At 38.6% G+C, this 25,225-nt stretch overlaps 1 protein-coding gene across 1 annotated transcript in view; it reads right to left on the bottom strand.

Annotated features, from left to right (window-relative positions):
* The window catches only part of LOC108619370 (uncharacterized), a 110,095-nt gene extending 89,735 nt beyond the window's left edge, over positions 1-20,360 (bottom strand). The window contains exon 1 of the mRNA XM_018015928.2: positions 19,415-20,360. The gene's annotated coding sequence lies outside the window, so the exon portion shown is untranslated. The remainder of the gene's footprint in view (positions 1-19,414) is intronic.
* Positions 20,361-25,225: the final 4,865 nt, after the last annotated feature.

The raw sequence follows: 25,225 nt of genomic DNA, 5'->3' as shown, positions 1-25,225 counted from the left end.
CCAAGACAATAGACAAGACTAGACAGGATTAGACCAGACAAGACTAAACTAAGCTAGGCTAGACTAGCTTAGCATATATGTATATATGGCAGGCAAAAAACTGCAACTAAGTCTTTATACTATGAGAATAAACTTGGAACTATTTGCCAAACAGTTATATTTTATAGCCAAATATCATCTAAAACAGCAAAAAATCCGTAAAAATTAAATTTTTATAAACTGACCTGGTATAACTCTAAGATTGATATACATTTTCGAGTCTATATTAATTTAATTTAATTTAATTTAATTTAATTTAATTTAATGTATTTAATTGTTATAAGGAATTAATTCTATATTGATATAGTAGATATCACTAAACTATCGCGACTATTGCAGATGCCTTAATCTGATATCAAGCATCTATATGTTCTTATATAAGTGATCTGTTCCAAATACTGAGTTGTTAGTCGATTTTGTTTTCGTGGGGCTTGCTGCTCTCTTTACAATTTCATCTCAGCTGTTTTCTGCATAAGTATTAATAGCTAATTAGTAAAGGTCTAGTAATTCAGCTTGACTCTTTACTCTTGACTGTTCACAATGCAGACAATTAAGAGACGTTTCGATTTCATTTCATTTTCATCAACTTCACTCTTAATAATATCCCAATTAAGAGTGAAATTAATGAAAATGAAATGGAATCGAAACATCTCTTCATTAGATCGCACAAGTCTGAATTGGCAAAAAAATAAATAAAATAAATAAATAAAAAAAAAATCAAACAGCAAATTTATATGCCCTGAACCCATGGAAAATTGGATTTCAGGGTCTAATAGGCTTAGGAAACTGTATATAATGCCCAGAAGGAGGCGTGGCAGAACAATAGGCTTACTCGATATAGACTTGTTCGTATGTCTGTCCGTCTGTGTAATCAATGTAAATATATGTAAAATTGTTGAAACCTTTACCCCTTCGCAGAGTTAAGGGTAGCGCCCAGTCGGATAGTCCCAATTAAATCCATATTTTTATACTTTCAGCTTATCAGAGAACACTCCAAAAACTGAGCCAGCCTTATCACTAATTGCTACACGCAATTACAGGCCAATTATTAACTAGGCAAAAAAAAAAAAAAAGGCAAGAAAAGAAAAGGAGATAATAAATACGCATAGGAAATGGGTAATAGGAATACTACTCATATATATATATTTATATATGTATATTGGACCGCTGCCCGCAGCTCTCACCACAGGCGTCGAATGCCTTGTATATACTTCTATTTACCGTTTTACACTTATGCAATTACATTGACAAGGGGCGATCCCTAAACGACAAGGCAAACGATAACGAGAGAGAGAGAGAGAGGGAGAGGAAAACTCCGAACCCTAAAAACACAAAAAGCAAAAAAAATCTGAGTGAGGGGCAGGGAGCTCCGACGAAACAAGAGCGAAACGCAATCAAAAGCTGTTTATCTTCTTGACTGCTGAGTCGCAGTCCTTTTTTATACAAACACACACACACACACACACGCACACACATACACATCATATATATATGTATATATTTGTTATTTTTTTGGTTCATCGGAGACCGAATGAGGGTCACACAATGGGCAATAGCTGGCCTTGGGGTGCCGTGGGGACGCCAGCTGCCTTCGATTTTCAAGTATTATTCATTTACATTTTCCATAATAATAATACAGAAAATATAAAATAAATAATAATAGTAATATGTGTAATATATGTTATGCATGTGAGTGTGTGTGTGTGTGTGTGTGTGTGTGTGTGTGTGTAATACATAAGTAGCTAACCAATTTGTTATTGGCCCTCTATTGACCGACAGCGCATTTGTTATTGCCAAAATCGCTTACAAAGTATTCAATAGTGCAAATTTTCTTGAGGGCGTCGTCGAGCATGTCCAAGTCGATGTCCATGCTCATGTAAATGAAAAGGAATTGTTATAAATTGTCTTGAGCATTTTGCCTCTGTTCGCATTTCCTTTTCTGATACACTGCTTTTTCAGTTTATTAAATTCTTGGCATAGTTTTGAAAGGAATCACTATATATTACTGAAATCTCAACAAAAAGTAGTTGAGCAATAGCTTCCCTAACATTATTTATATATATCTCATAAATATAATATATATATATATATACTGTTGAGTCACAATAAATCGAAGATCATGATAAATAAAAAATAAAAAAAAATCTATCCCATTGAAAGAAAATCGTTCTCAATAATTCTCGATAATTTGAATTTGTGTGCAACCATTTCAAATTATCGGGATTCTACTATAGAATTGAATCCTTAGAAATATCATATATTATATTTCCTACAAATTGTATATATATTTTAGTGAATATATTGTACTTGTTAGACCATAATAGCTATTTAGTATATTTGAAACTCTGGAGGAAGCTGTAAATCAAGAGCTTCGCTAAAAATATTTATATATATGTTTTAGAAATATAATATTCATATAATAAATATAATAAAAAAATATATACTTATATTAAATATACATACTCTATAATTGTCTGTGTCTTTACATATATACTATACAAAATGCATACATACCCTATAAATATAATATTTATTAGGGCATTTGAAATTCCTTACTCTAGCACATATTTAAGCTCTGTTTTTTCCGGCGTGGATACAGATTTCTTTTTTGCCACGGGCTTTGAGCAAAATATCTTTGAGATATTGTATCTATTGCTGTCAGGCAGCATGCGTAGGCGATTTAGTTGATATGCCAATAGGATAGGTTAGGGTTTGGGCTAGAGCCTCTCGCCCGGCTGCCTTTTAAATCATGATGTAACTGTTTGGGAAGACAAATGCCCAATTTATGAGCCGTTCAATTGATGTCTGTGTGGACAATTAGAGGCCAAAGTAGAGGCCAGGCGCGCTCAGCTGTCCTTATCGGGTGCTGCAGATACAAATAACTGTAAACAAGCTTCGGCCGAACAGAGTTCTGTTCAGCTCACTCATGGCGTGGGCTATTCCGGACACTTATTCAACCTGATTCTGAACCGGTTGACATCGCAACAGCATTTGTCCAGCTGTGGGCGTGGCAGGCGCTAAGCTGTTAGCTAGACAAATGGCCAGCTCGACACTGGGTAGCTGGACTGCAACTCTCTCGCTCACTCAGCTAGCTGATGAGGGGGCGAAAATAAATTTCAAAGCGATTTATCAAAACCAAAATCCCATATATAACAACAACAACAACAACAGCAGCAACAACACTGGCTGCAAAATGGCAAAATTCTTAGCCGCAGAACGCAGCCGCAGCTGAATAAAATTGAAGTCAAACACCCGAGGCGCTGCCTAAGAGAATGGCAAATGGAACACGTTAGACTGCTACAGTTCGGAGTGATCGACCTGAAGATACTCGGCAAACGAGTCTATGAAATCAAAAATGAATCTTGATAAGTATTTGTGATAGTCTCTTATATGTTATGTATATTCCCTTATCCCAAACAAGAAACCAAACCAAGACTATGATTTTATATATATATCAGATAGTCTAGAATATAGGTTAAAGAATATAAGTTCCCACGCCTACTACAAGCCAGATGCCACACAGAGCTCTCAGAATTACCCTAGAAAACCCTTAAGTTAAGATCTACATTAACAGTAAGTTCTCTAAGAAACTCGTAAATTCCACTCATAATTTTTTTTTTTTTTTAGTTCCCAACATTATACCCAATTGATGGACCACATTTGATGGGTATTGGGCTTAAAAATGGGGAAATGGGGCTCGCTTTTGGCTTTCAAGTCGACAGCTCAGCTTCTCCGTGTTTTGTGTGGCCGTTGACAAACGTCCAATGCAAATTATTCATAAGCAGGGCAAACAAACATCTTGTAGCTACACGCAGCACAGACACAGATACCAAATACAGCTGCAGCCGCTGAAGACAGCGCGAGAGCGACAGAGAGAGTAAGAGTGAGAGGGAGAGAGAGAGAGGGAAAACTGGAAAGAAAAAAAAAAGTGCTGTCACTGGTCGCTTTGCTCTCGTTGCTGTTGGCGGCATATACAAAACGTTAAATTAATGTTAAAAGCATGTTGGCCGTCCCCTTTCGCTGTGCGCCGTTTGCTTCATTCTTTTGCTGCCCAGTGGGCACTGCGTGCCCCCCCACCTCCCCCTCCACCCTCGCATCGCCCCAATTTGACTCGTTCACTCTGTTTGCCTTTTGGCTGCAGTTGCTCCCACTGCCACTGCGGCTACTGCTGCTGCTGCTGCTGCCGCTGCTGATAAGCCGCTTAGCTGTTGTGCAGTAAAAATATTTCGGTTGTTGCTGCTGCGCCTCGAGCAGTGGGCGATGGTCAAGCAGCTAGCAAAGCGGAATAGCATAACGGGAGCATTGGATCAGATTGTGGCTTAAAGTGGAGCACATTTTATGAAAACGGTCTCAAATTTGCTCTGCTTATCGGCTGCCATCTTTCGTTATGAAAGTTATCGATAGCAATAGCTATTGTTTCGATTGTTGCTTAGCAAAGCCAAATGCAATTTGGCATTTTACAAATTGATCGTTGGAAGTCAACAAATTAGAGCGTACAGCAAAACTTGTAAATTGTAATTGATCGTTTCAGAAAGTAGCGCACTATGATCGATAATTTATCGAATGCTTGTGTAGTTTTTATATTTATTGAAGAATGTTTTGTAACAGAGGGTAGAGTTCTAATTGTAATATAATAATTCATGAGCTTCAGGTTTTTACCAATCCAATTATGTGCAAATACTTTACAATGTCGAATATATAAAAAATAATGATTGTTGAATATAAAACGGAAGTGAATATACTTATGCAAATAAGTGATATTTACTTAGACAAATACATTTTCAGACTTTAATCTTCAACAATCGATAACATATCGGTTTGTAATGAAGCACTCAAGGCCTATAGCTAGCTGCTAAACGCTGATGCTTATGCTAGTTTAAAATATAGCTAAATATTAGGCCCATCGATAACTTAACCAAAAACAATATTCATTGCAGTTTAGTTGCTCCAACAGACAGGCCTGTCGTTAATCGAACTTGAATGTTTACTTTTTCATATTTTAACATTCACTTTACATTTTGTCCACATCGTGATATTAACGTAAATGCAAAACTGAGCAGCTAAACATTGTTATTAGTATATTTCCTCAAATTGTCTTGTTTATCGATTCACAGTCTTTTCCCACACATCGATAATTGTATGCGAATAATTTCCTGAACTGGCAAGGTTGCCGCCTCTGTCTCTTTAAATTACGTAGTAGCCGCAGTCTCTGCCATGGCGGCGAGCCCTGCCATTTATGCGGCTCACCTCTACCGAGCGCCCCTACCCAACCATTGGCTGGCCCCTTTGCCCCGCTCTCAACCATGTTGTGCAAATAAAAAGCTTGTCACTTTGACATTTCGCCGGCAGGAGCGCTAAGTTGCAACGCGGCCCAAAACGTGCGGCAGAGCCAAGCCATAGAGGAGTGCCCCAATGAGCCGCACGGCGTCAGCGTCTTCGTTGTCTGAGCAACGGGCTCCGCTGCTCTGGCTAATGAGTAGTGCGAGGATTGTGCAGCGCTCTGCCAGAAGAGGCGAGCATGATTAGGAGTCAGAGTCGAAGTCGAAGTCGAAGTCGAAGTCGGAGTCGGAGTCGGTGAAGATGTTTTGCATTGGCTGCTCGTTGCGGTTGGTTTGTTTACAATTTTACATTGCAGAAATCGAATTGGCAATTGGAGTTGCTTCGCTGCTGCTGTTATTGCTATTGCCATTGTTGTTGTTGTTGTTGTTGGCCGCAAATTAAACGTTTTGGGTCGTGCCTACAACAGCAACAACAATGGCAACACAACAGTTAACAACAGCAACAACAGCAACGTAGACAAGAGCTCTGCATTGTTTGCTCCTCCAATTATTTTGCATTATTTGCAACGAAAAAGTAAAAGTTTCTTTTATGACTGCGAAATGTGGTCGAAGAAATGAACTAGATGAGGATGATGTTGTTGTGGTTGCTGTTGTTGTTGCTGCTGATGATGATGCACAAGATGCTGATGATAAAGTTATTGTGATTATTGCTGTTGTTGCTGTTGCTGTTGATATTTATCATCATCGCGATGATTACGTTAATGTAGCTGCCGCTTGTGCAATGCCCAACATAATATACAAATATATATATACGTATATCTACAGGTTGGATATAACCTGGGCATTCAGTTTTTGGCTTAATCGCTGCTATAGATACGTTTCTGGCCTATCGCACGGGTCAGAGCACACACACACTCACATATGTACATATATGAAATTTGGCCAGGCAGACCTTGAGGTCGTGCGCTAATTAAGCCCTCCAAATAAAACAAAGCCGAATGTTAAAGCCAACAAAATACAACAAATAAGCCAAAAATCATAAGCAACTAACAACTCATCCACCAATTGGGTGGCTCGTGCATCGTGCGTACCACATTCATCGCTCGTAATTGGGCAATTGGCCTGCCTGCCTGCCGTCTATGAAATATTTCAGTTTGAGGTCAATGCCTACGTGATATGTATCTGAAATATATATATATATATAGTTATAGATATATACTTATATATGCCTTGGATTTCAAGTGTTAAAACTTAACAGATGCTGATGCTACATGCTGATCGATGGTGATTTCAATGATCGCGCAATCCTCTTGATGCACGAATCCAACCAAAGCTGTTCGCATCGATCAGTGATCGACACTTGAAGCATGCAGCTGCAATGCAGCGCTGTGGCAATAGCCTGGCTGGTCGTTGTTAAGTTTACATTGTTGCTTAAAGCAACGATTACATGTGATCTTCACTGATCTAACTGAACAGCATATATCTATATATATTTTATGTAAGCCATGATCTCAGCTGCAAACAGCTTTGAAGTAGTCCAGCTGCCAGTTATCGACTTAAATTGTTATCCAAAGACCTTGAAACTAAAGCTTAGCTCCAACAAAAAATAAAAAATATTTTTTTAACTTTGTATTTAAATTTGTATTGACAATTCAAATACAATCTAGCCACACTGGCGGGTCACTGATCTAACAGAGAAATAGCTAAACAAATGTATAATATTTGTCTCTTGCTCAACCCACTTTAAGCTTATGTGATTTTTGATCTTTTCTTGTCTTGGTGATGCCGTTGACCTCATCAGATATCAGCTCGAATAAATAGATGACCTCTTTAACATTTCTCTTTTTCAGATCTTCGCAGATCTGAGCATTTGTGTAAAGCATGATCACTGATCTCAGCTGCGAACAACTCTGAAGTATTCCAGCTGCCACTTATGGACTTTAAATGTTATCCAAAGACCTTGATATATCAGTGCTTGGCCCAACAAAATATTTATACAAAATAATTGAATATAATTCAGCCACGGTTATAGGTCACTGATCTACAGAGATCCACATAGATCTAAGGCAAAGCACTGATCAGTTAGCTCTGATACAACCTACTCTGAGCTTATGGGATTTTCACAGATCGCCTAACGTTTCCCCCATCGTCGATGATTTCTTCAAATTTCCGATGCCTTTTGTAATTGTGGCATGATCGTGGTATCAGCTAACAGCTCGAGAAACTAGATGATTTCGTCTATTTTTTATTTTTTATTATTTTTTTTTTTTTTTGTATTTTGTTCATTTTCTATAGTTTTAAAGTGATGACACGATCGCACGATCGCTACTCAAATCAAAACGCTGAAGAATCTCGTCTTTCTCGCACACACGAGGCACACAGCTACAGATTTCACTCGAATTTGACTGAAAGGAAGTACTCGGAGCAGTATTTGAGACTCATTGCATTTTACAGCTATAAATCGATGGCTATGAAATTGTCATTGGCACAAAAGCTGTGAGCGGGCCGAGTAAATAAGGCAACTGCCTGAAACTTTATAAAGACGCTGTCAGCAACAGAATGGCCTGCATGGGTGCAGTGTTGCATTGCTGCCTGTGGAGCAGGCACTTCAACTGGGGTGGTGGCTTCGGGTAGGTGTGCGGTGTGTGTTGGGGAGGGGGTGTTCGCTTCGGGAATGAATTTCAGAGAAGAAACAAACGAAACAGCGCGCAAAAAGAAGCGAACAAAAAAGCGTCAACCGTTTTGCTTCATTGCACAAAAGGCCGCCCAGACTGAGTCGCAGCTCCAGTGACACACGAGCACCCCCCCCCCCCGCCCCCCCCCCTCACTTCAGCCCACCCACTAGCGGGGCAGACGGCGCAGCAGCATAAACAAAAGCCAGCCAGCAACCACGACGCTGATGACGTCGACGCTGTCAATATAATCTGCTGCTGCTGCTGCTGCTGCTGCTGCTGCTGCTGCTGCTGCTGCTGCTGCTGCTGCTGCTGCTGCTGCTGCTGCTCCTGCTTCTTCTTCATCTTCTGGCGCTGCTGCCTCAGCTGCTTCTTTTTTGATTCGCGTGCAAAAGCTGCTGGCGCGGCCGTGCCAGTAATGGGGGCGGCGACCGCTCCTCTTGTCGCTGCATTTTTCAGGCGTTGACAAATTTTGAGCCCAAAACCAAACACGAAATAAGCGACGAGGCGAAAGTATGCGCAATAATCGAAAAATGTCGCCAGCGATGAATTGCCGCAGCAACAGCATCGAGAGCTGCCATGGGGACGCTGGGGGCCGGAGGGGTGTGCTGGGCGTGGAGCGACTGCAACGCTGGAAGCTGTTGTCTCGGCAGCAACGAAACTGTGCGCCCCCCCACAAAGAGTGCCATGAAATTGAAAGCAACAACGAAGTGAGGCGCAAAGCGAACCAAAAATACAACAACAACAAAAAGAAGCCAAAAAAAAAAAAAGAAGAGAGAAGAAATATTTTGAATATTTTCACGTAGATTTGCATAAAACTGGGTGGGCTGCAGCCCGCGCATAAGTGGGCGGGGCCGGGGCAACGTGTCGCATTGACAGGCAGGAGGCGGCTGCTGCTGTTGCTGCTGCTGCTGTTGCACTTGAAGCGACTGATGCTGGAGCAGCAGCAACAGCAGCAGCAACAGCAGCAGCAACAAAAGCGCGTCGCAAAAAGCTTTTTGGCAATTTGCCTTCCAATGGCTTTTTTTTTTATTCTCCGTTATTTTTTTCGCTTTGCTTAGATATTTTTTGCTTCTTCTACTTTTTGTTGTTGTTAAAGGTTTGGGCCAAAAGCGCGCGGCCTGAGTGCTTCGGCTAGATGGATCGACGGCAACAGCTTTAAAAGGTCTATAAAAATCATTTAAAGCACCCACGATCAAGACAAGAACAAAACAGAAGAGCAAGGGGCACGGCATTTAAATGGAAATAGTCTGGAATTTATTGGAACACTGTGGAGGATTAGCATGAAACGAGATGGAACTGAAAATGCAGGAAATATCTTTGACAATTTTTCAATATTTATGTCGGTGCCTCGAAGTTTTCAAATTGCTGAATAATGAGATTACAAATATTCTTAAAATCTGTTCAAATTTGTATCTAATTATACTGCTCGAAAATAGTCTTGATATCGACAAGCTTTCACACTCAAACACTAATAGATCCTAAAAACATTGGTTAACTATACAATTAATGAAGCTTGATTAAGAAAGCATTTCAAATTTTACTAGTATACATGTGAAAAATACTTCAGATCAATTCTAATTTATTTTACGACCAACATAAAAACAGCTAAAATTGATTTGTTTCTTCCCTCTAAGAAAACTTAATCAAACTCCGTTGATTAAGCCAAGATTTCTTTTTATTGCAGCCTGGCTTAGGCCAGGGCATTAAGTCATCTCTGACATTTCTTTTTCTTTTTTAGCATAAGCTGGAAAAGCCATTGAGCAGTTCTGTTCATAGGTCATGTTTCGTGCCTCTCTCTCTCTCCCTCTCTAGGCAGTTTGTCTGGCTGTAAAATGTGCCAAAAACTTCTTTCTCTCTCACTCTGCATTTCTCATAATGCTGGCATGCAACCGCAAAATCTATGCACCACACACACACACACACACACTGAACCGACAGCATCCAGCAAACAGGAACAAAACAGGAAAAGAAATAGCCACAGCGCCGACTCCAAGTTCTCCTGCCAACCGCAGCAGCAGCAACAACAACAGAAATTGCCACAGCAACTCATCTGGTACCTGTTCTAGATACACACACACACACACACATATGCATGTATATATATTTATCTATGTATATATGCAGCTCAGTCGGCTACTCATGCGCAGGCAACTCGAACCGCAGACAAGACGGGAAATGGGCATGAAAATGGAAATGGGTTTGGTAGTGGGAATGCGAACGCGTCTGAGACCGGCTCAGAGCTCTGCAACCGGTGGAGAAAGGGGCAGAGAGAGAGAGAGAGAGGCAGAGAGAGGAAGAGGCATAGACAGCGAGAGAGCGTGTGTGTTATAGGTGCTCTTGCGGTTGCCTTATACACTTCTGCCCACACAATTAGAGAGGAAAGCCAAGAAAAGCCATCAAATGTAAAATTACCTACATTTGAAATACAGAATTTTAAAACAATTTAATATTAAAATGGAAGACATATTAACAGTATAGAATATTAGTTATCTAAATTTGTTTCTAAGAAGAAATTTTTTATTTTTGCGCGTGTTCGATTTTCCTATATTTTTGTATTTGAACTGAACCTCGATTATCATTCTTTATCTACATATATATAAACCGACTTTAAATATTATAGACCAAGTTTGTCTTATATAAAATATCTTGATTAGCAGTGGAACTTAAAGAAGCTTGTTACTTTGATCTGAGCCTCGATTATCATCCTTTATCTATATAAACCGACTTTAAATAATATAGACAATATTATATAAAATATCTTGATTAGCAGTGGAACTTCAAGAGCTTAACTACTCTCTGATCAGCTTAGAGCATGGCTTCGTCGTCTAGTTTATCATCTTTGCGTCTTACTCATGCACATTTCTAAGGAGAAATCTTTTTGTTTGCTGTTCGATTTTCCGATATTTTCTTCTTCCAGCTGACCCTGAAATCTGGCAATCGATTATCGATGCAACTGCCTGGATTCTGGCTGAAAATCGAGATTTGCCAAGTACATGAGGCATAATATTATGCCAAGAGTTTTGCAGCTGCAGTTCCCTTTTTACAAGTCTGCCCTCCCACAGCAACCCCCTCGCTCTCCCTCTCACACTCTCTCTGTCTTTAGAGAGACATGCAACATGGCCCGGGAGCTGTACAACAGCAATAACAACGGCGAAGCAGAGAATTAATTCAAGAGTGCTCCTCATTAACATCACACACACACACACAGCCTGACAACGATAATGACGCTGCTTGATGGCGATGATGAGGATGAGGCATGCCCCAGGCTGCGCACATAACTCGTTCAACTTAACATGATGATAATGATGTTGCTGCCGTTGCGTTTGTCTTTCGGCCAAAACATGCGTCGCCTGGCTTTGTTGTTGTTGCTGCTCTGTGGCTGTTGCACGTTGTATGTTTGCTGCTCGGCTGCCGCACAGCCACAAATTTAGTATTTTCTTTACGTTTTTTCTTTTTTCTCTCCTCTTTTCTTTTTTGAGAGTTTCAGTTCAGCTGCTGCAGGAATTTGTTAAAGGCATACAACATCGGCAACATCAACAACAACAACAAAAATATATACAAAAGAAAACCGGTTGTCTTTGCCATTTTTGTGTTTGTTTCTTTCATTTTTTTTTTTTTTTTTTTTTTTTTTTTTTGCTTGATTTTTTGTGCTGTCTGTGACTCCACTTGGATCTGTGGCCTTTCAATCATGCAAATTCACTTTTCGCAGACGCCAAAACCCATCAATATAGAATTGACAGCGTTGCGTGGCTCCGTCTGGCTTATGATTTAGGGACTACCATTGTGAATAGTTTTTGTCTGGCTTTCGAGTAATAGTAAAAAAAGATTATATGCTCAATAAATTAAGGGTTTGTATACCTAAGCACACATAATGTATCTGTAGAATTATCACATGGTATGTGCCTATGTATAAAAAACTGAGTAGAATGAATTTAATAATTCACTTGTGTCATTATCTTTTGTTATTTAAATTGTTATATTATAGAGTATGGTAAGTATTTTAATTTAAATGGAGAAAACAAGCTTAGAGGTAGGTTGTTATTCCTTTTGCTATACTTGATACGCAGCTAACTAACTTAGCAATGAAATATCGCTAGAAATCTCCATTATAAATTCCATTCGTAAATAATATAAATTCTAGAGTTAAAAAACTAAAAAATATTCTCTTTTGTATAACATCAACTATAAATAAAAAAAACTCTGTTTTATCATATTCCATTCACAGCTCAATGCCCCGATTCACAAAGGATTGGCTCACGATTAGCTCAAGCTCAAATATCAATAGAACTCAAATAGATTTCCATTAGCTACGTCTTGCAGCTCTGTTTGTTCTGTTCTGTTTGAAGATCGTTTTTCCTGGTTCCGCTTGACAGTTCTTGGAATGCATTTAAAATAAATTTAACTGTGGAGCTGCCTCCAAAATAAAAAACTCGCAACTCTCACACACACACACACCACACACACATATATAGTAGTGCCATGGCGTGTGCACTCCAAATGCCAACAAGAAAACAAGTAGAACAAACGCCAAAGCACAGCGACTAAAGTCAAATGCACGAACAAACAAAGCGAAAAAACAATCCCATCAACAACAAACAAACAGCAACAGCAACAGCAACAACAACAACTACAATGCGCACACACATGTGCCACCAAATTGTTCACACCTCTGCCCAGCCCCACAGCCAGCTCCACCGCACACACTTCGGCTGGTGCGTCCACTCGAGACGCACACGTGCAGACGTCCCCACCTCAGACGGCGTCGCATTATTATTATTATTATTTTAATTACACAAATAGAAGCAAGTGAGCACCAAGCTGGCGCAGCTAACCGACTGACAAGTACCCTGTAAAAGGAGCTGAATAGGCGTTTACTGCGAGAGAATCGAATAATTTATCGAGAGCGTAGAATACTTTAATCTTTCACCTCTTGCGTTGGCTCTATCTAGCATACTCGGGCTCTCATTCCCGATCTCTCACCGTATCTCCCTCTGCATTAATAGCTCTCAATCTCTTTCCATAGCTTTCACTTTCGCTCTTTCGTTCTCGCTCTCCTTCTCTCTATATCTGTCTCTGTCTCTGCCTCTTTCTCTCGCCTTCTCTCCCTCTCTCTCTCTCTCTCTCCTGATGTTCCTTCCACGTTCCCTCGCCTTCTTCTATCTCTCGATCCCTTTCTTTAGCTTGCATGCAGAATTCCTTTCTCAGCATTCTCATATTTCAGTTTCATAACATATGAAACAAACTACCCCTTAAACGAGTCAATGGGTATACTGTTTTTATTTGACTGTCTTTAACAATCATCAAGATATCAGCTATATAAAATATGCATTTCTCACACGCATTAATAGAGCATTAATAATCTTTCGTTCATTAGGCTCTCTCTCTTCTCTCTACCCACCCGTGAGTACAGGACATCAGTAGTAATACTGCCTTAAGCTCACGCTTGAGCACTCTCGCATCGCTTCAATTCAGTCAATATGCTCTCCCACCTAAAGTACAGGGTATAACGTGTCGCATTTGCAGCCCTCCAGCGCTTGCAATTCGCAGCTCGGACTGCTGCCACAAGAAGGGGACAACGTACACACGCCCCTGTTCCGTTGCTCTCACTTGTCACGTGTGGCGACTCCTTCGTGTTCCCCACACATGTTGCCCATCTGTTTCGCAAAAACTAAGCGGGGTTGTTGGCGGCAAAAAACTTAAAATCGCATCAAAAAAAAGTTGGCGACAGCTGCGAAAAAAAAAGGAATATGAAGAGCAAAAAGTTTACTCAGTCTGCCCGAGGAGCAGAAACTTGTTTCGATAAGTTATCGAGAGGTATTCTTAGACTTATCGGCAGACGTGTTTAGTTAACTAAAATGTTGTTGTTGTCTCTTATATAAGTCTTGTATTTGTGGCTTACCTCACTTTGAGCTGTGTAGAATTCGATAACTATCGAAAACATGTGTACTATAAACTAGATTCATTATATTTGATATAAAGTAAGCCAATTCAATGGAAAAGTATCAAGAGCTTATCTGCTTGAACGTTAATCAATTTCCAAATAGATCTTTAAGTGCAGGCATTTGCTTGTTATCGATAAGTATAACCCACTTAGATGCATATCGATGTCGCTGCTTGGCTCTTTGAATGCCACAATCGCCCGACACCGAATTGCAATGCTATATATAAAACGCGCCTCGCAGCTTCACATTCCACTTCCACATCTCAGATCGTGCCACACGAAACGCCATGCATTCATTTTGGCTTCTCTGAATGCGGTTTGTGATTTCTTGCGGCAAATGCGTTTCGTGCGCTGCTCGAAAGAAAGAAGCGGGCAAAAACCCAGAGACCCAAGAAGCAGCCAGCTAAATATAAAATAATGCAGAGCCAAACCGAACCAAAGGCGATGAAAAAACAAAAAAACCAAAAAAAAAAAAAAAAGCCATGCAATGGCAGACAATTGAAAAAGCGCTAAGAAAATGAAACAGCCAAAAATGATAATAGGCACATTTTACAACAAATCAGCTAAAGAAAATTTTATTTTTCTCTTCTTTTTTTGTCTTTTGCTCGTAATTTGGGTTTTGCGGTTGCCAAGATTTTTTTTATTCAGTTTTTTTTTGTTTTGTTGCATTGGGTGTCTGGGAATTAGAACTGAGCGTGTTAAGCTCACACGATTAGGCATGAAGTGCTGAGCATAGCTGATCTTTAAAAGATCTAAAGATAACAACTCTACGAATTTGGAGGTGCCAAAAGTTCACTACAGTCGAAAGAGGAAAAATGAAAAGATTTTAGCGAAAAAAAAAGAAGCAAAAAGAAGCTATCAAATTTATAATATTTCTAATCTAACGCTTAGTTAAGAAAGAAGTAATGGAAATCTAGAAATTTAACGTTAAGTAAGCTTCAAGAGTCAATTACAAAAAAAAAAAAAAAAAATCCATTTTATTGTATTTTTGAAGTACTTTTACTAACGAGTTTAACAACTTGTGGATACGGCTTATATGTAATTATAAATAATAATTTGAAATACCTATAATGTGCTTGCGTTCATAAATCATATGATCATTAAAAGAAATGTCTATATTTATTTATGTATACCTAACGCCAATTGGTCTTGGAGCAGATGTTATCAGCGCATGCAATAAAATTGATTCTAAATGCCACGGCGCGAGCAAATGAAATAAAAATATTTCTAAGGCAAAAGTAAATACACAATAAATTTTAAAAAGCAGAAAAAAAGCAACAAATAATACAAATACGAACATATAAAATATATATCTATATATTGGGCAGTCGATTGGGCGATGTAATTGTTTGGTGGCTCATTGTTTCCGGATTGCCAAACTGCAGTTTCACAAAACAAACACAGAAGTGTCATTTGCGAAATGATGAAAGAAATCATGAAACATAATCCAAAAGCTAAAGAGAGCGAGTGCAAGAGAGAGAGAGAGAGAGAGAGAGAGAGAGAACAATGCATTGGGCCGAAAATTAACAATAAATCATAAAAGCGGTCCGAGCTCGAGCCACGTGAATGAATGAGGCGAATGTATCGAATGACTCGCCTCCACTCATTAGAGGCATGTGCTGCTATCGTATCAAAATGGAGATATCCAAAAGCCTCCTCAGCTCGCTAGCCATAAACACATTAATCAATCTTTTAAAATACATCAATGATATTTGCCAGGTCTTCAATTTAATTAGTTTACACGAGGGAGTGCTGGACGCACTATGCGGCTGATGTTCCATGTTCGTGTCGTGTGTTTGTTCGACTCAGAGTTAAATTTGATGTTGATTATGCGGCTTGGGTTTGGCTTTCAGTTTTATAAATATATAAATAAATAGATACATATGTCTATACATATCTATATTTATACATATAAATATTATATATTCATTAATTTTTTGTGCATATGCACGATTTTCACTTTCTTTTTCGCAATTCAAATTAACAGTGTTGAAAGTAAAACAATTGATGAGCGAATTGCATAAGATTTTGGCTATGGCAAAAAATTTGATCGAGTTATGATAGTTTTTCCTATATGTTTATTTAATTGCTTTATAGATACACATTTATAATGCATATAAAATACTTGTATTTTTAATAAGGAAGATAAAATATTTGTCAAAACTTATAATGAATAATTTTTTGTATTTATTTTTATTTATTTTTTTATACTAATTAAGGTCAAATAATTTTTAAACGAACAATTTAAATAATCAAGAAAAAAATTATTTTATAATTAAGATAAATGATATTAAATATTTTATTTAGTTTATCTTATTAATCAGTATTATAATTATTTTTAATTTATAATTTAAAATTATCAGATTACAAAAATTATAATATACAATAATTAAACCAAAATATTATTTTTTCGCTATAATTATTATATAATATAATAATAAAGATACAAAAATATATTGCACAAACAAATATATATATATATATATATATATATATTTTTTTTTTTTTTTTTTTTTTTTTTTGAGTTAATCACATATTATTAACACACAAAAAACTATGTAATTATTGATGTTGATAATAATAAATATCAACACATATTTAAACCTATATAAATACAAGCTTAAAGAAAAAGCTATCTATCATGTTATCTGGAATTATGTAAAAATATTCTCCTACCCATTAAGTGTCAAAATATTTCATGGGGCAAAAAAAAATATTCGGAAGCTCAAAATCGTTGGCTCTAATAAAAGGTAAGTGAAACAAGCTAGTATAAAATGTTCTAATAGCCCCAGGCTCATTTCGTATTGTCAGAGAGTTAACAAATTTGTAATACAATTCCATGCCAAACAATGTTATTCAGCACTGCTAATCACAATATATGATAACGGAACGAGTGAATGAAAGGGATCTAACAGAAATCAATAAAAAAAAAGGTAGCACAGAAAACATAATAAAAATGAAGAACAGAAAAAGAAAAAAAAAAAACAAACAAACCAAACACGTCAATTATATGTAATTTGATTATGGAATTGTCCATTTGACCTGGTTCTAGCAACCATAACTAGCAGAGTGAAAGAGAGAGAGAGAGAGAAAGAGAGAGAACTAGAAAGAGTCAGAACTAGAATTAGACTGAAATGCATTTCCAATTAGCATTGAGTGTGTGTGTGAATGCAGCGCGGCTAACATGCATCTCTCCAGGCCAAACATCAACTTAAGCAGGCAATTTGTAATTTTTGTTCATCTTGCTAATTCTTTTGTTGTGTAAAAAGTCTTTGCATCCTTGAGGCGATTAAAAATATGAATTTCCATGAAAAGAACATTAACAATAGACAATTTCATAGCATACGAAATAAGAGGAAGAGTTCGCCTCCAGGTATATAAAAATATATTCTTGAGCTAAAAGAGATTTGCTTTTAAGTTTTGCTTTTAGAAATTAAATAGAAATTAAATTTTTTTATATAATATTATTAATATTTTAAATATATTTTTTTGAATATATAATTTATATTATATATTTGTTAATACAATTTTCATATAATTTTGGGCCAAGTCAGAGTCAATTGTTTATAATTTTCAACAAATTATTTTTAATATTCATTGTTTGGTCAACATGAAGCTATAAAAACAATTGAAAAGTTGCAACTTTTACTCGTTGAGTACCTAGTGTCTCTTCCTCTCTCTGTTACCCTCTCTCTCCCTCGTAGATTTCATTGTATCTACAGTCTCTGCTCGTGTGTATATATTGGAATTTATTGGCATTTGCATTTGTGTGAGCGAATGTTAGAAATTTGTTTCATTAAAACGCTAACAAAATGCTATTACAACGTTTCTATTTTTTTTCATAGCTGCTGCTCTTCTTCTGCGTCTGCGTCTGCCCCCTCCTTGCTGCTGCTCTCTTTATATCTGCATTAATCCAATTTATCGTTGAATGTTCCCCCGTTCGAGCCCCGCACAGCCTTCGCTCGCCATACACCGAGTGCTAATTGAATTAGCGGCTCTTTTAGACTGCGATGCCAGCAAGAAACTCTTAAACAAATACATATATATGTATGTATTACAAGCTATGCTATATTCTATATCGATGTATAACTGATTGATTGGGGATCTGCTGAAAGAGTTTACCAACACTGCTCAGCCTTACGTTCAGCTGTAGCTCTGTTCTAATTGACTTAGCTCCATGACCGATGACTGAATCAGTCAATTAGCTCTGAGAGTTTTGCCTGTAACTGTAAATCTACTCGCATTTGCAGTTAATTCGATTACTCCATATTAGCGCGACCCTTTCGAAAACTCAATTTAACGTTGCAAGCATAAGGGCTAAGAGTATAATATATATAAATATATGCTATATGCATACGTATATAGAAATATTTATATATGAATCAAAAGCAAAGAAGAAACCAAAGACAAAAAAACAAAAACAAAATAAACAAACAAAAGTGTGTAAAGAGTGCAATGCCAACAAATCATACGTAGATTTCTATATTTACATATGTACATAAATATATATATGTATGTATATACATACATATATAGAGTACTTAGATGGGTTGGCTTTTTTAGCTTTTTAGCTCATTATGCCAGCAATTTTAATGGCGCCAGCGCAGTATGTCGGACACCTGACAATATGAATATATACATACATACATACATGTATACATACATATATGCATATGCATATGTTGACCGATATTTGCATTGATTTACACTTATGAATGAATATGCTCGTCCGTCTCTAGCTGCGCTCTGCACTGGGCACTTTTTAGGTTTTAGATTGCTGCACTCCTTACAGCTCGCCGCCGGCTAATAGCCACTGCGCAATGCCCGTTTTCAGCTTACAAATAGCTGAAAACAAGCCAAATCCAGCCGTTCACTACATCAGCTCGAAATCTAAATCGTTAATTTAAGGCCAAAGTTTTTGCAATTTTATAGGCATGTCAGAAACCAATATGCCCCATTTCTTACTTAGTGCATAACTCTTAAGAAGCAGCACAAAATGTAATGCAAAACACTTCTTCTTGTATTCCACTTTCATTCCATCTGTTGCTCAAGCGAAGATCAGCAAAAATGCAAGAATTGCCTTATTTATTTACACTTTATATCAATTGATCGCTTATCAATCACATTTACTTATTCACTTTTTCGTATATATGTACGTATGTATGTATGTTTGTAAGCCTCGGATATTACAGAAAGACTTTGTTCTTAAATTGAGAATAGTTTCCGCTCAGTTTTTCATTCAAGAGAATTAACATTTGCACGCTGTCATCGGCGTCTCCTTTTCTTGATTCTGTTCTCTCTTGCTCTCTTGCTCTCCCTCACACACTCGGTTCGCTTGCGGCCTGTGACCGTTTTGTTGCTGCCCACATAAACTAACAGAACAACAACAGCAAACATTTGCACATGCTTGCAAACGTGTGAGTGCTAGCACGCTAGTGTGCGTGTTTATGTGTGTGTGTGTGTGTGTGGACTGCACTCACCTTCTGCTTGCGACTCTGATGGTGTCTCAGCCTCTGCTGCTTCTAATTCTTGCACAGCGATCGGCGCGAGGCAACGTGGCTGCTCCTGTTGCGCTTGCTCTGCCGCCTTTTAACAGCAGCAGCGGGAGCAGCGACGACAACAACAAAGCCCACACAGTCCCACGGAACAGCAGCTGCGTTCAGATGCTGCTGAGAGGATAGACGCCGACGTCGACTTCGGCAGCGCTGCTACGCACACAGCAACAACAGCAGAATGAGAAGAAAACTAAATTTGTTCGGCGGCTGCTGTAGCTGTTGGCTGCTTCTGTTATTATTTTTGTTGTTGTTGTCGTTCTTCGTCTCGTTGTTGTTGTTGTTGTTGTTGTATTGAATCCGGTTTTAAATTTCTTTCGACTTGGTATTTCTTCTTATTTGCTTGTACATCAAAAATTTGTTTTTGCTGCTTCTTTAGGTTTTCCTTTTACACGCTATATACACACATGCAAACGACATGTATGACGTATGTGCGTGCGTGTGTGTGTAGCACTTCACGTGTAGCGAAATTAGCAACAAATGCACTTGAAACTATATTTTCATATATAAAACACTGCGTTTCGATCGCAAAAATAAACCAAGATAAACAAAAAAAAAAAAAAAAATTCACACACGAAAAAAAAAACTAACACAAATGTGTTGTTGTTGTTGGTATTTGTCCTGCGGGCCACGCGGACCGCCAACAATGTTAAGACAATTAAATGATGATGCTTTTAATTTGGCAACTCAGCAATCAGAACGAAATAACAATAGTGTTAACCGTTAGCGCCTAAAATCTATCACGCGCGCCAAACTAACAAGAAAATATTTACGCAAACTTTGTACCGTTTTACAAAAAAACAGCTAACAGCGACGGCGACGAACATGTAACGCACGCGTTCGCTTTGAATGCCGGCAAAAGACTAACGTCGCACTCTAACAGACAGTCGTGAGGTTGACGACGCGCTGTTAACCGAACTGGCCGGGCTTAACAGCGCTGTTGTCGCAACATGTTGCTGGCTGATTCTGCACAGTGGCGCGAACAGCCACGAAACGGAACGGAGCAATCATGCTGCTGGACAATTCAATTGATTTTAATTAGATATATACAAATAGAGATTTTCTTCGTAAATAATTAAATGTTGATGTGCTTAAAAGTTTTTATTTGCCGGTTTGCTTTCAATATAAATTCTACAAATAATGATAATCATTTAAATAATAATTGATAATGCTTCTATCTCACTTATCTAGTGTGACTTTAATGCGCATTGTTTCTACACAATTATTTTCAGTAATTTGATGCAGTAGCCATAACAATGCCTTTATACTAGATAATAAGCCACTGAATGAGCATTCATACGGCAATTGATTCCCACAAATAAATGGGTAACTCAAGTACATGCCGGATGTATTCAGTAATCGCTGTAGTTCTGAGCATCCAATTCCACCGTGCAACGCACAAATTATTGAAGCACGCATGCGCGCATGTCACTGTCTGTTGTCGTCGGCATGCAACATGTTTGGACTGTAAAGTAACAGGTGTTTACAGCAACATGTTCGCTGGCATCCCAACGGTCGGCACACATGTTCGTTCGCTCATAGGAGCCGATGCGAAATGATATACATAGATTTCAATATAGTGCGTAGCCAGAGCCAGAGCTGATAATTAATTTAGTTAAGTTGCAATCTTAGCTAAATTCATTATTCAACTTGGCCCCAGGTGCGCCGGCGCACCAAACAACAGCGAGCGAGTGCGAGCAAGATGGATAGATCTATGTATCTCCTCGTTTTGAATTTTTCTTTTCTTTTTTTTACGTTTAATGATCCGCTCGGGGCGCGTAGCTCGGCGCGTTTACTCAGCATTTTAATGAGTCGAGTCGATGTCGCATGATTTCGTTTTGCACTTGACTTTGAGCATTTGAATAGACATAGACAATGTGAATACGACAGAGTGCAGGGGCTCTGACTCTCCACATACACATATTTATATGTATGTAGATATTGTGTAATTAATAGTTGTTGTTGCTATTGCTGCTGCTGCTGCTGCTGCTGCCTGCTATTAGCGCTGGGCAATGCATTTCAATGTGCTTGCGCACCTGCCGCTGCCTCTGCCTCTGCCGTGGCCTCTGCCTCTGCCGCTGCCGCTGCCAGCGTTGACGTCAACTATTTGTTGACCTTGAGCACGGCCCAAACTTCAATGTCAATGGCGCAAGCCGGCGAATTTTAGATTCAGATTTCGTTGATTACTTCAGTTGTTTGACTTGCGCTTCAATTATTTGCTATTCATTTGCAGCTGTTGTGCTCGCTCATAAAAGTGAAATGAGCATATTGGTTTTGTGCAATGTCCGGCCTGACCGACCTGTCGTCTGTCTGTGTGTCCATCCGTCCATCCTTCCACTCGATCGTTCGTCTGAGACTGGAATATAGACCGTGCATGAGTATTCTGCAGTCGGTAACGCCCGACGTACCTACTATGCTTACTTTATTAATACTAGAAAATACAGGGTATACTCAGCTCAGTCAAATGATTTGAAAGAGACAAGCTAAGGGGTATTCATTTTAGATTCTGCTCTCTCTACATACTATTTATTGAAGATTTACAGGGTATCTCTTAGTCGTTCTATTACATGGCAATTGCCTTTTTGGCTAACTCCAAGTGTCAATGGCGTTGCATTTTAGCCAACTGACAGCCGAGTGCAGCCGTTGACAGGCGACTGCAGCTGAGCAGGAGGCGTGGCACGGCATGAACTTGCTCAAAATTGAGTGCAAATTCTTGTCCACTTGCAGGCAATCAATCAAAGCTCATCAATCACGGGCGCTCATTGGGCAACTGCAGCAAGTGCCGTTACGAGCTGAACTTTTCAGTTATTTATTATTATTATTATTTTTATTTACTTCTTTTTTTGACTTCATGCCGTTAATCCGTTATGCAGCAGCAGCTCACCTCACAAGTGTGTGTGTGTGTGTGTCGTCTCATTAACATCAAAAGCATTAACATTTGGATGCAGCCTAGAAAGTCAACCCTCTCTCTCCACACACACACACACACACACATCGAGCAACAGCAGCTACATGCATATATGTATATTTGTGTTTGTGTCTCTAAGTTTATGTCTCTCTTACCCTCTCCCTCTGCCACTCCCTCTCTTCATCTCTTTTAGTCTTCTATCTATAGTCAGTGCCGCCGCCTCGGCTGAACGCGTGAGGAACGGCAAAGTTTCAATTAAAACTCAAGAACAACCGAAGCTGGGACGCAGTGCGTCATGCTACGCTTGCCAGAGTTATTAAAAGCAGCAGCAACAACAGCAACAACGGCAACAAAACCAACAGCAAACAACAAGTCAACAAGCCAAAGAAGCGTTGAAGAGTAAACAGAACAACAACAGCAACAACAACAACAACAAAGTGGAGGCAGAGCAAGAGCGAGAGAGATGGAAAAGTTTGAGCTAGCACCAAAACTCATCAGCAAATCACGTTAATCAGTCAGAGCGCCAAGTTCTTAGCAGAGGCTGGAGACGGAGTGAGGGAGGGAGGGAGCGGCAGAGAGAGCAAGTGAGAGAGGCGTGTAAGGTAGGTTATAGTTAAAGCTTTTGGGGCCAAAGTCTCTGTTGGCTGCAGCGGTAATGAAGTGCAGCCAGGCGAGGCAGCGCCAACGAGCAAAGCATTGAGTTTCTGGCCAAGCCACAGCCAAAGGAAGAGCGAGCGAGAGAGAGAGAGAAACACAACGATCTGCATAAGCCAGGCCTAAGACAGCAGGAAAGAGCGAGCAAAGTGCCAAAAGTGGTTTGACTTTGACTTTGGACTTGGACTTTGATTTGAGGCTTTTGCTTTCGTTGCCAGCCGCCGCGGCGATGCAAATGAAAGAGAGCGGCAAAAGAGCCGATGGAAGAGTGGAAAGAGGACGGGCAGGGACGGGGAGATGGCGCGGAAGGAGCAGCTGAACACGATGCTCGGCATGCGAATAGCCCCGTTCGGCTGGCTGCCTACCAAAGCGTAGTTGACTCTTTAATTGCTGTAGAAAACTGAGATATTATCGCCAAAGTGGAAACTAAACAAATTTGCGTTAGATAAACTGTAAACAGAGCTCCTGACTTATGCGAACAGCACAGGCAAACACTTTACGAGATGCTAGAACTTAATCATAATATCGCACTCAAAAGTTTTTGATTAGATAAAGAGCTTTACGACAGAAGATGGAATAATATGGTTGCATACTAAGTGCGTAAGACTATGAGAGTAACTAAAATGTTACGATAATAGATTTTTTTTAAAAGCTCGCCTGAATGTGTTTATGTACAACACTGTAAACACCAACTGATTTTATAATTAACTGATTTAAATACTTAAGAAAAAAGAAAAAGACTTTCATATCTCTGCAAAGCTCATTAAAGGTTCAAGAAAGCTTATGGATTTGTATATTTGTATTAAAGTAGATGAAAGCTTATGGATTTATGTATTATTATGTTATATTATGTATATTTGTATTAAAGCTCGCTTAAATATTTTTATTAAAATACAAGAGATCTGTATATATGAATTTATTCAAAAATGTGCACTACATTGCTGCAATTCGAAAGTTAATAAAAGCTTATACAAGATTTGTGTAAGCCTTGCCTAAAAATTTTTAGTACAAAAAAATAAAAATAAAAAAAAAATAAAAATAAATAAATAAAATAAATAAATAAATAAAAAAGGAACCAATAAATCTATAAAATTTCTAAAAACGTGAAAATCTTTCTAAAGTTCATTACAATTAATATTAGCTTTTGACTTACTTGTCTCAAACTTCACCTAGAATATGTAATATTAAAAACCAAGAAATTTCAGCCGATTATAATATTAATATATGTACTTTGAATACTTAAAGTACAACAAGTTGAGGAAAGCTTATTAAAATTTCATTGCAGCTCCAACAGTCGTATTACAACTTTAATATATTAAATATATACATATTTAGGAAACCTTAATGAATTACATAATGGATCAATATTAAAAATTAAAAATTCAAAGTTCAAAAACACTCTTAAAGTTCATGAAAGCATATGCAATATGTATTTGTGTTAAAGCTCTTATAAATTTCTTTAATAATGCTACATAAAAGAAGCTGAAGGGGTTATATAACAGAATAATAGGCTTTACTTAGTTAATATACTTTTCGGAGCTAAAGCTTTCAATTTGCTACAAAGCTCATTAAAAGTAAATAAAAGCTCTTGAAATTGTTATGATTAAGAAGAAAGCTTAGTAAATTGCTCTTTGAAAAAACTTGAAGTTATTGTATTCGTATAGAACATATGCCTCTGATCCTGCGAAATATTCCAGATGAATATTTAAATGCTTAAAAGCTTTTGGCTTTTGGCCAGGTAGAGCATAGCTTTGGTTCTGGCTTTGGCAATAGAGAGCGCGGGTGGCTGCGCGGCTTCGGAAATTACGTTTATGAGCCTGTCTTGCATGCGCCTGGCACTGCCCACCTGGATGAATGGCGCATCCTGGCCCAATGCATTGTCGCGCTGACAGCTATAATTACTTTAATGATGATTTCAGCTCTGGGGCGGGCTGGCAAATGATGCGCTGGCCAGGGGGCAGGCGGGGGCCATTGACAGCTTGGCTTTTGTTTGTGCGCGTTTAAAATGCAATTATGTATGCATTTAATAATACTCATTGCATACTTTGGAGAACCAAAGTCTCATTTATCAGCAGCAGCGACGGCGGCGCTGGCAGCGACGACATCAGAAGCCGTTAGCTGCAGATTAATTAAATTGAAATGCTGGCAAATCGAATTTAAACGGCACACGCGGCGTA

The sequence above is a fragment of the Drosophila arizonae genome, chromosome X (assembly GCF_054131065.1).
Source record: "Drosophila arizonae isolate 15081-1271.41 chromosome X, UAZ_ARI_1.0, whole genome shotgun sequence".
NCBI lineage: Eukaryota > Metazoa > Arthropoda > Insecta > Diptera > Drosophilidae > Drosophila > Drosophila arizonae.
This window is presented reverse-complemented; position numbering and strand designations above follow the sequence as displayed.